The sequence below is a fragment of the Oenanthe melanoleuca genome, chromosome 1, assembly GCF_029582105.1.
Source record: "Oenanthe melanoleuca isolate GR-GAL-2019-014 chromosome 1, OMel1.0, whole genome shotgun sequence".
NCBI classification, from domain to species: Eukaryota; Metazoa; Chordata; class Aves; order Passeriformes; family Muscicapidae; genus Oenanthe; species Oenanthe melanoleuca.
In genome coordinates this window covers 112,018,505-112,033,874 of record NC_079333.1, presented here as the reverse complement: position 1 = coordinate 112,033,874, position 15,370 = coordinate 112,018,505, and the positions used below count along the sequence as shown (strand labels likewise).

Here is a 15,370-nt window from a genome sequence, read left to right as displayed (position 1 = left end):
ATCTGTGCCGGGCCCGGCCCCGCCCCTGAATCACCTCACGGCCCCGCACCTGGATCCCCGCCCGGTACCGCCCCCGGTACCGCCTTCGGTGCCGCCTCCGGTATCGTCCCCGGTACCGCCCTCGGTACCGCCCCAAGTAACGCCCTCGGCCCCACCCCCGGTACCGCCCCCGGCAGTACAGGACCCCGGCAGAGAAAGGCGCCCGCCCGTTTCCCGCGCGCCCGCGGCGCCGCTGAGCCCACAGCCCGTGTCCGCACTCTCGGAAACCCCGCAGAAAATCGCGCCGCGGGGATCGGTGTCGGCGTCGCGGGCAGGCAGCCCAAAAAACAGACTGGGGTCCTTGATTTTCCCACCCTTTCTGCCGCCAGATATAGAAGGTCAGGCGAGTGCCGGCCGAGCCGCCATCTTGAGAGTGGCAAGACGTCACTTCCGCTTTTCCTGCTGCCATCTTTAGTACTGGCAGAGGCCACTTCCGGCCCGGCTGCCATCTTTGTTGTGGTACCCTTAACGCCCCTCACCATGTCAATTTCTAAGTCGCCTGCCTGAATCCGGCAACGACGCCGAAAAGAGCTCCGGCCGACGCTCGAGCGGCGGCAGGCACGGGCGGGGATGCTTGTCTCGGCCGGGCTCCTGCCGCAAGCGGCATCCGCAGCGTGGCGGCAGTCCTACAGGGCAGCGTCCCGGCACGCGCTCGCTCCCATCATCAGAAGGGCACGCGCGCAGCACCGCGCTGTGCCCACAGGACGGCAGCGCTGCCAGGGCGCCGGAGCGGCGGCGGCTGCAGTACCGCGCTGTGCCCACAAGGCGGCGTTAGCGGCGGGTGCGCAGCCAGGGCTGGGGCGCGGGGCAGGGGCGGGGCTGGGGGAGCGTCCCAGGGGGACGGACACGGGAGGGACGGGATCAGCGCTGGGGATGGCCTCAGGGTCCCTCGGGAGGACGGGATCAGCGCTGGGGATGGCCTCAGGGTCTCTCGGGAGGGACGGGATCAGCGCTGGGGATGGCCTCAGGGTCCCTCGGGAAGGACGGGATCAGCGCTGGGGATGGCCTCAGGGTCTCTCGGGAGGGACGGGATCAGCGCTGGGGATGGCCTCAGGGTCCCTCGGGAGGGACGGGATCAGCGCTGGGGATGGCCTCAGGGTCCCTCCGGAGGCGCTCGGGCACAGGAGATGCCGTGATGTGCAGGTGACACCCTGGGGCCCCCACGTGTCGAGGGACCGGGGCTGGGGTTGTGACGGGCTGGGCTTGTGTGAGAAGTGGATCTTTGGGTGAGTGACAGGCGTGGTGGTGCACCGAGAAATTGGCTAGTTAGCTAAATATTGAATTAACTGCCCAACTAACTAATAACTACTTTCATTAGTACTCCAGAGTAGGCATGTAATGTTCAATCAAGGTAATTATTAGTCACTGCCATCTGGAGTATTAATGAGGGGCCCTAACCTGGCATATATGAAAAAGGAGAAAAAAATATGTGTGTCTGGTGCAGCAGTAGAAAATTTCAGGCTCCTGAGGTGTAAATAATTTTATTTAAATAATAACATAAGGTTTTTTGGTGTTTTGGGTTTTTTTTTTTACTTGCAAGGAGCCTGAAAATTTGTACTGCTGTTTTTTAAATTGTACAGCTAGAAAGGAAAAGAAAGTTAGAAAAAGGTTAGAGAGAAAAAAAAAGAAAAAGAAAGAGTGAAAAAGAAAAAAAACCAGAGTTAGAGACTACTAGAAACAGGGAAAGAGAAATAGAGTCAGACAGAAATAGAGAGAAAAAGAAATCCAGAGAAAAAGAAAAGAAATAGAGAGAAAAAGAAATAGAGTTAATGCTACAGCAAATATGAAAAAGAAAGACAGGAGCCAAGGGGAAGACGTGGGGTATCTTGACTAGGGGCGACTTAACTTTATTGAATGAATGTTTTTATTCACAGCAAAAGACAGCAAGGTGTACAAAGGCAAGTACAGGTACCAATTTAATTACAGATACGCTCCGTGGACACGCTGCTAAAGGTGAATTTACACACAGAGCCTTTTTTTCCCCACTTTGAATCCACATGGGCCCACCTCTCTCCTCCCAAGTGCAAACAGCTCTTTATGGTCCAGAGATCCTCAAATAAATAGAACAATGTGCCAGCCCAGTGAAATGCTACTGCCAGGAATGACCCAGGTAAGGCAAACAGGGGCACTTCCCCTTAGGCATCCCCAAACCCTGAGCAAGCAGGGAGGCTGCCCAGAGCCTGCTGTGACATCCCCAGCTTCCTCTGCCTTAGATGTGGGCAGAGAGCTCCTGCTTCCCAGGCTGCCCACCCCTGAGCCCAGGAGCAGGCAGGGGCTGCTGCTCCTCCAGCTGTGCCCCAGTCAGGCATTTCCTGCAGGATCCCGCAGCTCTACTTACTGGGCCTGTGGTGATGGCTGGGTTCTGCAGCCTGGGCTCTTCCCACTGGGTCATTTTCTTATCTGCAAATAACAAAAGAAATGATCCCACGGCTTCTCTGCTACCACACCGTCAATTTCTCTTGGTTTTTCTCTCCCTAGCACTGCTCAGCTCTGTCAGGGTTAGCAAAGGCTTGTGTCTCCCCACCCTCCCCAGCCCCAACACACTGTTAAGCTGAAAACATCCACTCAAAAACACAGAAGCACCCCAGAACCCAGGGAATCTGCACTGCTTTGATGGCAATGTCTGCAGGAGTGAGTGACACGTTCATTGGAACGTGGGCTGGGATTGGAGACACGGCCTGGTGGGTAAAGGAACCCAAAGTTTTTGGCAATGACACCCCAAGTTACTGTTTGGAAATTCTGCACAGACAGCTGAGGTATCACACTTCTAAATCTGGAGGGAGTAACATTTTTCCTAGACTCTGATTTAATGAGAAGGTGAAGGGGGCAGAACTGTCCTGTTTTGGTGCAAGAGAATCACCCAGCAAGGAGCAGTGGAGATGCTGGCAGTGGCACAGCACAGCCCACTTCTTTCCATCTACAGCTCTGAGGAGCACCAGGAGGATGACAGGAAAGCTTCTACAGGACCATGCTGGGACTGCCCTTCCCTGCCTCCAGACAGCTGCTCCTCCCAGGATCCTGAACACGGGATCACAACAAAACAACGGGGTTGCAACCAGAAGACAACGCTCCAAACCCACCCGGGTGCCACCTGCAATGGCAAGGTGCTGGTCACCCTGGGCTGCCACCCTCTGCTGCTACAGACACTCCTCTGCGCCAGGAGCTGGGCAGCAGCAGTCAGACTGCATTTTCCTTGTTCCTACAACTGGAAAAGCCCTCTAAGTTTGAGCATCCCAAGCTGCTTTAAGGGGGACTGGGATCTGAAAGGTGTCATTCAGCAAATGTTACCTGGAGAAAATTCTGAAGGACTGCAAGCACATTGCAAGACATTTGATCTATTAGTTAATTTAACAGTAAAATACTACTTTATTTCCCTTCACACATTAAAGTGATTTATCCCTTGTGGAAAAGCTGAGGAGGGCTGCCAGCCTGAGACCCCAGAGCTGCTGCCAAGGTGGGGCACCCAGCACAGCCCTTTGCCTTTCCAATCCCTCCACTGGAATCCCCTTCTACAGACTTCTTGGTCACCTTGACACCAGCAGCCACAAATCACAGCGCCAGTTCTGTGTGAAATCACAGGTAACACAGCTGGAAATGACTGACAGTGGGTCAGCTCTTGGCCCTCTCTACCTCGGAGTGTGCAGCGACACCAACAAATCTCCGTCTGAGTTTCTTCTCAGAGTCTTACAGGGACTTCACGTCAAAAATGCTGTTCCAGGGCTACAAGGGTCTGGCATGAACCACTCCACCTGGAACTGCAGCTCAGGATTCTCTGCCTGATCCCAAGTGCACATGGATAACAAGTTCATTCTTTTTGAAGAGTATTTTCAAAAGTCTCAACACTCTCAAAAATTTCAGAACTTTGAGTCTTCCCACCACTACAGTTCTCTGTCAGAAACCAGGCTCTCAGGCCTTTGAGGAGTCCCTCTCCTGCCTTTCCAAGGGCCCCACTATTTCCCTGAAGTTGGGACCCCCTGCCACACAGAGAACTCTCAGAGCCAGACATTCCCAATGCTGATGGCATCACAAGGGTTACTCCAGCTGGGATTTGGGCACTCCTGTCAATACATCACAGAGTGAAATAACTCTTGTCCAGGTGAGAGTATTTTTCATGCCCTTTCCAACCAAAACTCTACTAATAATTGCCATTCTGAGTTACACTTTGCCATTCTCCTTGCACAGCCTCTCCCTGCACACTGCAGGGGCCATTTGCCAGGCTCACTGTGACTTCCCATCCCATCCCAGTGAGCCCCTCTGCCCTCTCCTGCCCTGCTGCTTCCTGCTGAACTAAGGAGTTCTCCTCCCTAACTCCCTGTGCGTGTCACTGATGCAGATGGTGAATAGCACCGTGTGCTGCTGGATGTGGACAGACTTTGAGGGGAACCCACTGATGGTATCCATGCCCCTTGTGCGTGAATCACTGCCAGCTGCCCAGAAAATGGCTGCAGAAGGGCTGTTTTCCCTCCTGATCCCGTCCAACACGTGGCTGGTAGGTGCCTGGGAGCTGCCAGGAAGGCAGAAGTGTGTGTGTGCTGCAGGGAGCAGTGTGCCCATGGGGTGAGGTGACAGGGCAGCTGGGGCACACAGAGCCAGGGAAGGGCTCAGGGGCACCCCACAGAGCCGGGGAAGGGCTCAGGGGCGTGCCAGAATTGTTTTCCCAGGGGCCTTTGGCCCTCTGCTGTGAGACAGTTGGGCTGTACTAAAATGGCACTGCCATACGAGGTGGAGGTGCCACTCTTTGTGGAGCTGTGAGGTGCATTGTCCCACCCATGTTGTGTTTGTTTCTACAGGGGTATCAGAGCACTTATTAAAGGGAAATGGGGCACACTGAGTAATTCAAGATAAACACACAGTAGCATTGTCACAGGAACTTCACCCTGTGCCTTAGATTTTGCCTATTTATGTATCCTTAACACAGCAGGACTAAATCAATTGATAAATGCATATCTTTGTAGCCTGCAGTGCTCAAGGCTTCCCTCCCCTATTCCTGCTCCTCCTGCACCCCTCACCACGCTTCCTAACTAGTGAAATTAAGTTCTGGTGAAAGTTTTGGAAAAAGAAGCGTAGAAACAAGTGCTTACTTGTTACAAGCTCTACTATGAGTTTTCCCCAGCTAGGAGCAGCACAGAAGTGAGACAGGGGCAATGACATCAGGGAACAGCTGTAGAGTTAAAGGCAGAAAGAAAAGACTTACCAGCAAAGGGCAGGAAAGGAGAAAGGTTTCAGAAAAGATTTTGGTGGTCTAATTAATGATCATTTCTGATTCTCCTGTGAGAAGAACACAAACTCACAGCCAGTCAGGCCTCACAGTCCTCTGTAGTGAGAGTTCAGCACACATCCCAGAGGCAAGTCCAGCACCTGAAACAAAAAAAAAAAAAAAAAAAAAAAAAAAAAAAAAAGAAAAAATAACCAGAAGAAAAAGGTGACAGGGCAGCACAAAGATTGTTCTCTGTGCAGCGCCCAGACTCGGGGCTCGCTCTCAGCTTTGCTAGTTCCCGTGAATTATCCCACAGCCCCCAATTATCTGCTCAGTTCCTGCTGCCATAACCTCACAGTGCCTCACGGAGGGTGGATATTCCCGTGCAGAGCTGCCCCTTGAACGCCAGCTGTGCCAGGAACGGGCAGAGCGTCCAAGGAAGCTCAGCAGCATCGGGACAGGGACAGGCATCTGTTCCAAAGAATTGGCTATTTAAAGCCCTCATCCCCCAGCCCCGCCCATGTCTCTGGGGGCACTTGACAGAGCTGCCTGGAGTCCAGCTGATTTAGCCCCCCCTGAGCCGGGGCTCCAGGTGATATTTTCAAGCAGGAGAAGGCAGGGCCGGGGGCGCTCCCGTCCCGTGCCAAGGCAGCTCCCCGTGCCCACGGGAGGACATCTCTCCCTGCAGCAGCTCAGCTCCTTTCAGAGCCTCTGCAAGTTCTTTTTCCCTCAGCAAAGGGTGCACATCCCTGCCTTCAGCACACCTCCAGTGGGACCCACCTGGGAAAGCTTTCCATCCCTTCTGCACTTCCAGCTGGCTCCCTGGAAACTCCCACCTTCGTCCAAACAAAACTTCATCCCACCTGAACCTTTGATTTGAAGGCATCTCTGCAGGCTGTCGGTTGGCATTTAATAGCTGTGAGGGAAGACTGCCTTGGCTTTAGTGCTGCTGCTGCTGAACGAGGCCTCAGGCAGGAAGGGAAGGGAAGGCAATTGGGGTGGACAGGACATACCTGGCAGCTGCCTGGGAGCTCTGGGAGGCTGGAACCAGGAATTGCTGTCTGAGCCCCTCTGCACGCAGCCCGTGCCACCATCACCAGGACACGCCAGCTGCTCCTTGGGCTGCTTTTGGGCTGTCAGTGGCCTGTATCCAGGCTGAAGCATCTCCAGGAGCCTGCTCAGAGCAGCCCCTGGCCCGGGAGCCACGGGCAGCCCTTGAGCTGTGTCCGTGCCAGCTGCCGGCCGGGCACCCAGCGCCCATCCCGGGCCGTGTGCTCGGCACGGGCAGGACGCTGCAGGCACAGCCCCTGCCCCGAGGGCCCATGGACAAGAGGTGCTGGATGCCTTTCGGGGACTCCTGGCCTCCTCCTGCCCCCTGTTCCCCGCAGCTGGGACACACAGAAACAACAAGGAGCATTGCTGGCAGTGAGTGGGAAGCACTGAGACCTCTGTGCAGCTTGCTGGAGCCAAGGATTCCCATCCTTGGGAGTTTCATACCTGTGATGCAGAGGGCTCAGTCAGTCGGAGCACAGTCCAGGTAGTGCCAAGGTTGTGAGTTCAATTCTCCCACAGACCGTGTCCTCGAGAGTCGGATTTTAGGAACCCTCTCAATCCCAGTATATCCTGTGACCTGGAAGCAAAGGGGAAAAGCCGCAGCCGAGTTTTAATAAAAGAGGTTTTGCCACTGCAGAGCTTCTTGGAGTTGCAAAGCAAGGGAGAGGGGGAGCGTCGCACCTAGCAGGTGATGGAGAAGCAGCCCGAGCGGAACCGTGCCCGGCCCCGCCGAGCGGCTCGTCCCGCGCCCCAGCCCCGCTCGTTCCGCAGGGGTGCGCGGGCAGCAGCCCCGGGGCTGTGCGCACACGGGAACGGGGAGCCGGGCGCTGCTCCGCGCTCAGGGCTGCGGGGCCTCTGCGGGACAGGGGCACCGGGAGCGCCGGGATTTAGGGCTCCCAGGGCTGGCACGGCGCTCCCCGCGCCCCGGCCGGGTCCAGCCGCGATGCAGCGTCTACACGGGGAGATCCCGCCGCCGTTCTTCCGGGCGCGGTTACCGGCAGAGCCCCGGCTCCCCGCGGCCACAGCGGGACCGTGTCCAGAGTGCCGCGGCCGCCGGAACGGAATGGGAGCGGCAGCGCCGGGCTCAGCCCCAGCGCCCGTCCGGGGCGGCTGCTGCTGCTGCTGCTGCCTGCGGCGATCCCGATCCCGGCCCCGCTACCCGCACCCTGCCTGCCCGGGGAGAGGCGGCACCGCCTGGAACCCCCAGCCAATACCGCCAAAACCTAGACCCGACCCTGGTCCTACCTGAGCGCCCCAGGATTCGCGCAGAACCGGGAGCTGTCCCTGGCACAGCGCTCCGACGAGGATCCCGCCGCATCCCAGCACGAGTGTTCCCGAATGGAACGGGCCGGGAGCGGATCGGCCGCATAGAAATAGGCCCCGGCCCGCGCAGCCGCACTGAGACCCCGCGCACCTGTGCCGGGCCCGGCCCCGCCCCTGAATCACCTCACGGCCCCGCACCTGGATCCCCGCCCGGTACCGCCCGCGGTACCGCCGTCGGTACCGCCCTTGGTACCGCCCCCGGTACCGCCTTCGGTGCCGCCTCCGGTATCGTCCCCGGTACCGCCCTCGGTACCGCCCCAAGTAACGCCCTCGGCCCCACCCCCGGTACCGCCCCCGGCAGTACAGGACCCCGACAGAGAAAGGCGCCCGCCCGTTTCCCGCGCGCCCGCGGCGCCGCTGAGCCCACAGCCCGTGTCCGCACTCTCGGAAACCCCGCAGAAAATCGCGCCGCGGGGATCGGTGTCGGCGTCGCGGGCAGGCAGCCCAAAAAACAGACTGGGGTCCTTGATTTTCCCACCCTTTCTGCCGCCAGATATAGAAGGTCAGGCGAGTGCCGGCCGAGCCGCCATCTTGAGAGTGGCAAGACGTCACTTCCGCTTTTCCTGCTGCCATCTTTAGTACTGGCAGAGGCCACTTCCGGCCCGGCTGCCATCTTTGTTGTGGTACCCTTAACGCCCCTCACCATGTCAATTTCTAAGTCGCCTGCCTGAATCCGGCAGCGACGCCGAACAGAGCTCCGGCCGACGCTCGAGCGGCGGCAGGCACGGGCGGGGATGCTTGTCTCGGCCGGGCTCCTGCCGCAAGCGGCATCCGCAGCGTGGCGGCAGTCCTACAGGGCAGCGTCCCGGCACGCGCTCGCTCCCATCATCAGAAGGGCACGCGCGCAGCACCGCGCTGTGCCCACAGGACGGCAGCGCTGCCAGGGCGCCGGAGCGGCGGCGGCTGCAGTACCGCGCTGTGCCCACAAGGCGGCGTTAGCGGCGGGTGCGCAGCCAGGGCTGGGGCGCGGGGCAGGGGCGGGGCTGGGGCGCGGGGCAGGGGCGGGGCTGGGGGAGCATCCCAGATGGACGGACACGGAAGGGACAGGATCAGCGCTGGGGATGGCCTCAGGGTCCCACGGGAGGGACGGGATCAGCGCCGGGGATAGCCTCAGGGTCTCTCGGGAGGGACGGGATCAGCGCCGGGGATGGCCTCAGGGTCCCTCCGGAGGCGCTCGGGCACAGGAGATGCCGTGATGTGCAGGTGACACCCTGGGGCCCCCACGTGTCGAGGGACCGGGGCTGGGGTTGTGACGGGCTGGGCTTGTGTGAGAAGTGGATCTTTGGGTGAGTGACAGGCGTGGTGGTGCACCGAGAAATTGGCTAGTTAGCTAAATATTGAATTAACTGCCCAACTAACTAATAACTACTTTCATTAGTACTCCAGAGTAGGCATGTAATGTTCAATCAAGGTAATTATTAGTCACTGCCATCTGGAGTATTAATGAGGGGCCCTAACCTGGCATATATGAAAAAGGAGAAAAAAATATGTGTGTCTGGTGCAGCAGTAGAAAATTTCAGGCTCCTGAGGTGTAAATAATTTTATTTAAATAATAACATAAGGTTTTTTGGTGTTTTGGGTTTTTTTTTTACTTGCAAGGAGCCTGAAAATTTGTACTGCTGTTTTTTAAATTGTACAGCTAGAAAGGAAAAGAAAGTTAGAAAAAGGTTAGAGAGAAAAAAAAGAAAAAGAAAGAGTGAAAAAGAAAAAAACCAGAGTTAGAGACTACTAGAAACAGGGAAAGAGAAATAGAGTCAGACAGAAATAGAGAGAAAAAGAAATCCAGAGAAAAAGAAAAGAAATAGAGAGAAAAAGAAATAGAGTTAATGCTACAGCAAATATGAAAAAGAAAGACAGGAGCCAAGGGGAAGACGTGGGGTATCTTGACTAGGGGCGACTTAACTTTATTGAATGAATGTTTTATTCACAGCAAAAGACAGCAAGGTGTACAAAGGCAAGTACAGGTACCAATTTAATTACAGATACGCTCCGTGGACACGCTGCTAAAGGTGAATTTACACACAGAGCCTTTTTTTTCCCCACTTTGAATCCACATGGGCCCACCTCTCTCCTCCCAAGTGCAAACAGCTCTTTATGGTCCAGAGATCCTCAAATAAATAGAACAATGTGCCAGCCCAGTGAAATGCTACTGCCAGGAATGACCCAGGTAAGGCAAACAGGGGCACTTCCCCTTAGGCATCCCCAAACCCTGAGCAAGCAGGGAGGCTGCCCAGAGCCTGCTGTGACATCCCCAGCTTCCTCTGCCTTAGATGTGGGCAGAGAGCTCCTGCTTCCCAGGCTGCCCACCCCTGAGCCCAGGAGCAGGCAGGGGCTGCTGCTCCTCCAGCTGTGCCCCAGTCAGGCATTTCCTGCAGGATCCCGCAGCTCTACTTACTGGGCCTGTGGTGATGGCTGGGTTCTGCAGCCTGGGCTCTTCCCACTGGGTCATTTTCTTATCTGCAAATAACAAAAGAAATGATCCCACGGCTTCTCTGCTACCACACCGTCAATTTCTCTTGGTTTTTCTCTCCCTAGCACTGCTCAGCTCTGTCAGGGTTAGCAAAGGCTTGTGTCTCCCCACCCTCCCCAGCCCCAACACACTGTTAAGCTGAAAACATCCACTCAAAAACACAGAAGCACCCCAGAACCCAGGGAATCTGCACTGCTTTGATGGCAATGTCTGCAGGAGTGAGTGACACGTTCATTGGAACGTGGGCTGGGATTGGAGACACGGCCTGGTGGGTAAAGGAACCCAAAGTTTTTGGCAATGACACCCCAAGTTACTGTTTGGAAATTCTGCACAGACAGCTGAGGTATCACACTTCTAAATCTGGAGGGAGTAACATTTTTCCTAGACTCTGATTTAATGAGAAGGTGAAGGGGGCAGAACTGTCCTGTTTTGGTGCAAGAGAATCACCCAGCAAGGAGCAGTGGAGATGCTGGCAGTGGCACAGCACAGCCCACTTCTTTCCATCTACAGCTCTGAGGAGCACCAGGAGGATGACAGGAAAGCTTCTACAGGACCATGCTGGGACTGCCCTTCCCTGCCTCCAGACAGCTGCTCCTCCCAGGATCCTGAACACGGGATCACAACAAAACAACGGGGTTGCAACCAGAAGACAACGCTCCAAACCCACCCGGGTGCCACCTGCAATGGCAAGGTGCTGGTCACCCTGGGCTGCCACCCTCTGCTGCTACAGACACTCCTCTGCGCCAGGAGCTGGGCAGCAGCAGTCAGACTGCATTTTCCTTGTTCCTACAACTGGAAAAGCCCTCTAAGTTTGAGCATCCCAAGCTGCTTTAAGGGGGACTGGGATCTGAAAGGTGTCATTCAGCAAATGTTACCTGGAGAAAATTCTGAAGGACTGCAAGCACATTGCAAGACATTTGATCTATTAGTTAATTTAACAGTAAAATACTACTTTATTTCCCTTCACACATTAAAGTGATTTATCCCTTGTGGAAAAGCTGAGGAGGGCTGCCAGCCTGAGACCCCAGAGCTGCTGCCAAGGTGGGGCACCCAGCACAGCCCTTTGCCTTTCCAATCCCTCCACTGGAATCCCCTTCTACAGACTTCTTGGTCACCTTGACACCAGCAGCCACAAATCACAGCGCCAGTTCTGTGTGAAATCACAGGTAACACAGCTGGAAATGACTGACAGTGGGTCAGCTCTTGGCCCTCTCTACCTCGGAGTGTGCAGCGACACCAACAAATCTCCGTCTGAGTTTCTTCTCAGAGTCTTACAGGGACTTCACGTCAAAAATGCTGTTCCAGGGCTACAAGGGTCTGGCATGAACCACTCCACCTGGAACTGCAGCTCAGGATTCTCTGCCTGATCCCAAGTGCACATGGATAACAAGTTCATTCTTTTTGAAGAGTATTTTCAAAAGTCTCAACACTCTCAAAAATTTCAGAACTTTGAGTCTTCCCACCACTACAGTTCTCTGTCAGAAACCAGGCTCTCAGGCCTTTGAGGAGTCCCTCTCCTGCCTTTCCAAGGGCCCCACTATTTCCCTGAAGTTGGGACCCCCTGCCACACAGAGAACTCTCAGAGCCAGACATTCCCAATGCTGATGGCATCACAAGGGTTACTCCAGCTGGGATTTGGGCACTCCTGTCAATACATCACAGAGTGAAATAACTCTTGTCCAGGTGAGAGTATTTTTCATGCCCTTTCCAACCAAAACTCTACTAATAATTGCCATTCTGAGTTACACTTTGCCATTCTCCTTGCACAGCCTCTCCCTGCACACTGCAGGGGCCATTTGCCAGGCTCACTGTGACTTCCCATCCCATCCCAGTGAGCCCCTCTGCCCTCTCCTGCCCTGCTGCTTCCTGCTGAACTAAGGAGTTCTCCTCCCTAACTCCCTGTGCGTGTCACTGATGCAGATGGTGAATAGCACCGTGTGCTGCTGGATGTGGACAGACTTTGAGGGGAACCCACTGATGGTATCCATGCCCCTTGTGCGTGAATCACTGCCAGCTGCCCAGAAAATGGCTGCAGAAGGGCTGTTTTCCCTCCTGATCCCGTCCAACACGTGGCTGGTAGGTGCCTGGGAGCTGCCAGGAAGGCAGAAGTGTGTGTGTGCTGCAGGGAGCAGTGTGCCCATGGGGTGAGGTGACAGGGCAGCTGGGGCACACAGAGCCAGGGAAGGGCTCAGGGGCACCCCACAGAGCCGGGGAAGGGCTCAGGGGCGTGCCAGAATTGTTTTCCCAGGGGCCTTTGGCCCTCTGCTGTGAGACAGTTGGGCTGTACTAAAATGGCACTGCCATACGAGGTGGAGGTGCCACTCTTTGTGGAGCTGTGAGGTGCATTGTCCCACCCATGTTGTGTTTGTTTCTACAGGGGTATCAGAGCACTTATTAAAGGGAAATGGGGCACACTGAGTAATTCAAGATAAACACACAGTAGCATTGTCACAGGAACTTCACCCTGTGCCTTAGATTTTGCCTATTTATGTATCCTTAACACAGCAGGACTAAATCAATTGATAAATGCATATCTTTGTAGCCTGCAGTGCTCAAGGCTTCCCTCCCCTATTCCTGCTCCTCCTGCACCCCTCACCACGCTTCCTAACTAGTGAAATTAAGTTCTGGTGAAAGTTTTGGAAAAAGAAGCGTAGAAACAAGTGCTTACTTGTTACAAGCTCTACTATGAGTTTTCCCCAGCTAGGAGCAGCACAGAAGTGAGACAGGGGCAATGACATCAGGGAACAGCTGTAGAGTTAAAGGCGAAAGAAAAGACTTACCAGCAAAGGGCAGGAAAGGAGAAAGGTTTCAGAAAAGATTTTGGTGGTCTAATTAATGATCATTTCTGATTCTCCTGTGAGAAGAACACAAACTCACAGCCAGTCAGGCCTCACAGTCCTCTGTAGTGAGAGTTCAGCACACATCCCAGAGGCAAGTCCAGCACCTGAAACAAAAAAAAAAAAAAAAAAAAAAAAAAAAAAAAAATTAAAAATACATAAGAATGAAACCAAAAGCATTAATGAGGCTCGTGGGATTCCATTACATTGCTGTCATAAAATTCATAAACAAGAGTTTTGAGCTTCTGATGAGAACAGTGCAGTTCTTCATTCGTATTAGTCACTGTGTGGGATTTGGGGTCTGTCTGGATTTCAAAGCCCTCATGGTGGCCCTGACACTGCTCACGAGCTGGTAGGAAAGGAAAAGCACAGTCAGAGCTCCTGGCAGGCACAGGGCCACCATGAGGGCTTTAAAAGCCCGAGATTGGATTGTGGAGGAATCATCTGGGACTTGGATTGTCCCTCTGGGTGATCACAGCCCAGTTACTGTGATTTGTAAAATTCCATACATTTGACTCCCAAAACTTCCCAGCCCGGGGGTTGAGCTGACAGGGCAGCACAAAGATTGTTCTCTGTGCAGCGCCCAGACTCGGGGCTCGCTCTCAGCTTTGCTAGTTCCCGTGAATTATCCCACAGCCCCCAATTCCCTGCTCAGTTCCTGCTGCCATACCCTCACAGTGCCTCACGGAGGGTGGATATTCCCGTGCAGAGCTGCCCCTTGAACGCCAGCTGTGCCAGGAACGGGCAGAGCGTCCAAGGAAGCTCAGCAGCATCGGGACAGGGACAGGCATCTGTTCCAAAGAATTGGCTATTTAAAGCCCTCATCCCCCAGCCCCACGCATGTCCCTGGGGGCACTTGACAGAGCTGCCTGGAGTCCAGCTGATTTAGCCCCCCTGAGCCGGGGCTCCAGGTGATATTTTCAAGCAGGAGAAGGCAGGGCCGGGGGCGCTCCCGTCCCGTGCCAAGGCAGCTCCCCGTGCCCACGGGAGGACATCTCTCCCTGCAGCAGCTCAGCTCCTTTCAGGGCCTCAGCAGTGGCCTCTGCAAGTTCTTTTCCCTCAGCAAAGGGTGCACATCCCTGCCTTCAGCACACCTCCAGTGGGACCCACCTGGGAAAGCTTTCCATCCCTTCTGCACTTCCAGCTGGCTCCCTGGAAACTCCCACCTTCGTCCAAACAAAACTTCATCCCACCTGAACCTTTGATTTGAAGGCATCTCTGCAGGCTGTCGGTTGGCATTTAATAGCTGTGAGGGAAGACTTGCCTTGGCTTTAGTGCTGCTGCTGCTGAACGAGGCCTCAGGCGGAAGGAAGGGAAGGGAAGGCAATTGGGGTGGACAGGACATACCTGGCAGCTGCCTGGGAGCTCTGGGAGGCTGGAACCAGGAATTGCTGTCTGAGCCCCTCTGCACGCAGCCCGTGCCACCATCACCAGGACACGCCAGCTGCTCCTTGGGCTGCTTTTGGGCTGTCAGTGGCCTGTATCCAGGCTGAAGCATCTCCAGGAGCCTGCTCAGAGCAGCCCTGGCCCGGGAGCCACGGGCAGCCCTTGAGCCGTGTCCGTGCCAGCGCCGGCCGGGCACCCAGCGCCCATCACGGGCCATGCGCTTGGCAGGGGCAGGATACTGCAGGCACAGCCCCTTGCCCCGAGGGCCCAATGGACAAGAGGTGCTGGAATGCCTTTCAGGGACTCCTGGCCTCCTCCTGCCCCCCTGTTCCCCGCAGCTGGGACACACAGAAACACCAAGGAGTATTGCTGGCAGTGAGTGGGAGGCACTGAGGCCTCTGTGCAGCTTGCTGGAGCCAAGGATTCCCATCCTTGGGAGTTTCATACCTGGGATGCAGAGGGCTCAGTCAGTCGGAGCACAGTCCAGGTAGTGCCAAGGTTGTGAGTTCAATTCTCCCACGGGCCGTGTCCTCGAGAGTCGGATTTTAGGAACCCTCTCAATCCCAGCATATCCTGTGACCTGGAAGTAAAGAGGAAAAGCCGCAGCCGAATTTTAATAAAAGAGGCTTTGCCATTGCAGAGCTTCTTGGAGTTGCAAAGCAAGGGAGAGGGGGAGCGTCGCACCTAGCAGGTGATGGAGAAGCAGCCCGAGCGGAACCGTGCCCGGCCCCGCCGAGCGGCTCGTCCCGCGCCCCAGCCCCGCTCGTTCCGCAGGGGTGCGCGGGCAGCAGCCCCGGGGCTGTGCGCGCACGGGAACGGGGAGCCGGGCGCTGCTCCGCGCTCAGGGCTGCGGGGCCTCTGCGGGACGGGGGCTACCGGGAGCGCCGGGATTTGGGGCTCCCAGGGCTGGCACGGCGCTCCCCGCGCCCCGGCCGGGTCCAGCCGCGATGCAGCGTCTACACGGGGAGATCCCGCCGCCGTTCTTCCGGGCGCGGTTACCGGCAGAGCCCCGGCTCCCCGCGGCCACAGCGGGACCAGTGTCCAGAGTGCCGCGGCCGCCGGAAC

The 15,370-nt window shown here is 55.9% G+C and overlaps 1 protein-coding gene across 1 annotated transcript in view; it reads right to left on the bottom strand.

Moving 5' to 3' along the window:
• LOC130253510 (uncharacterized) overlaps positions 1 to 15,370 on the bottom strand; it is a 137,305-nt gene that overhangs the window by 17,779 nt on the left and 104,156 nt on the right. The window lies entirely within an intron of this gene.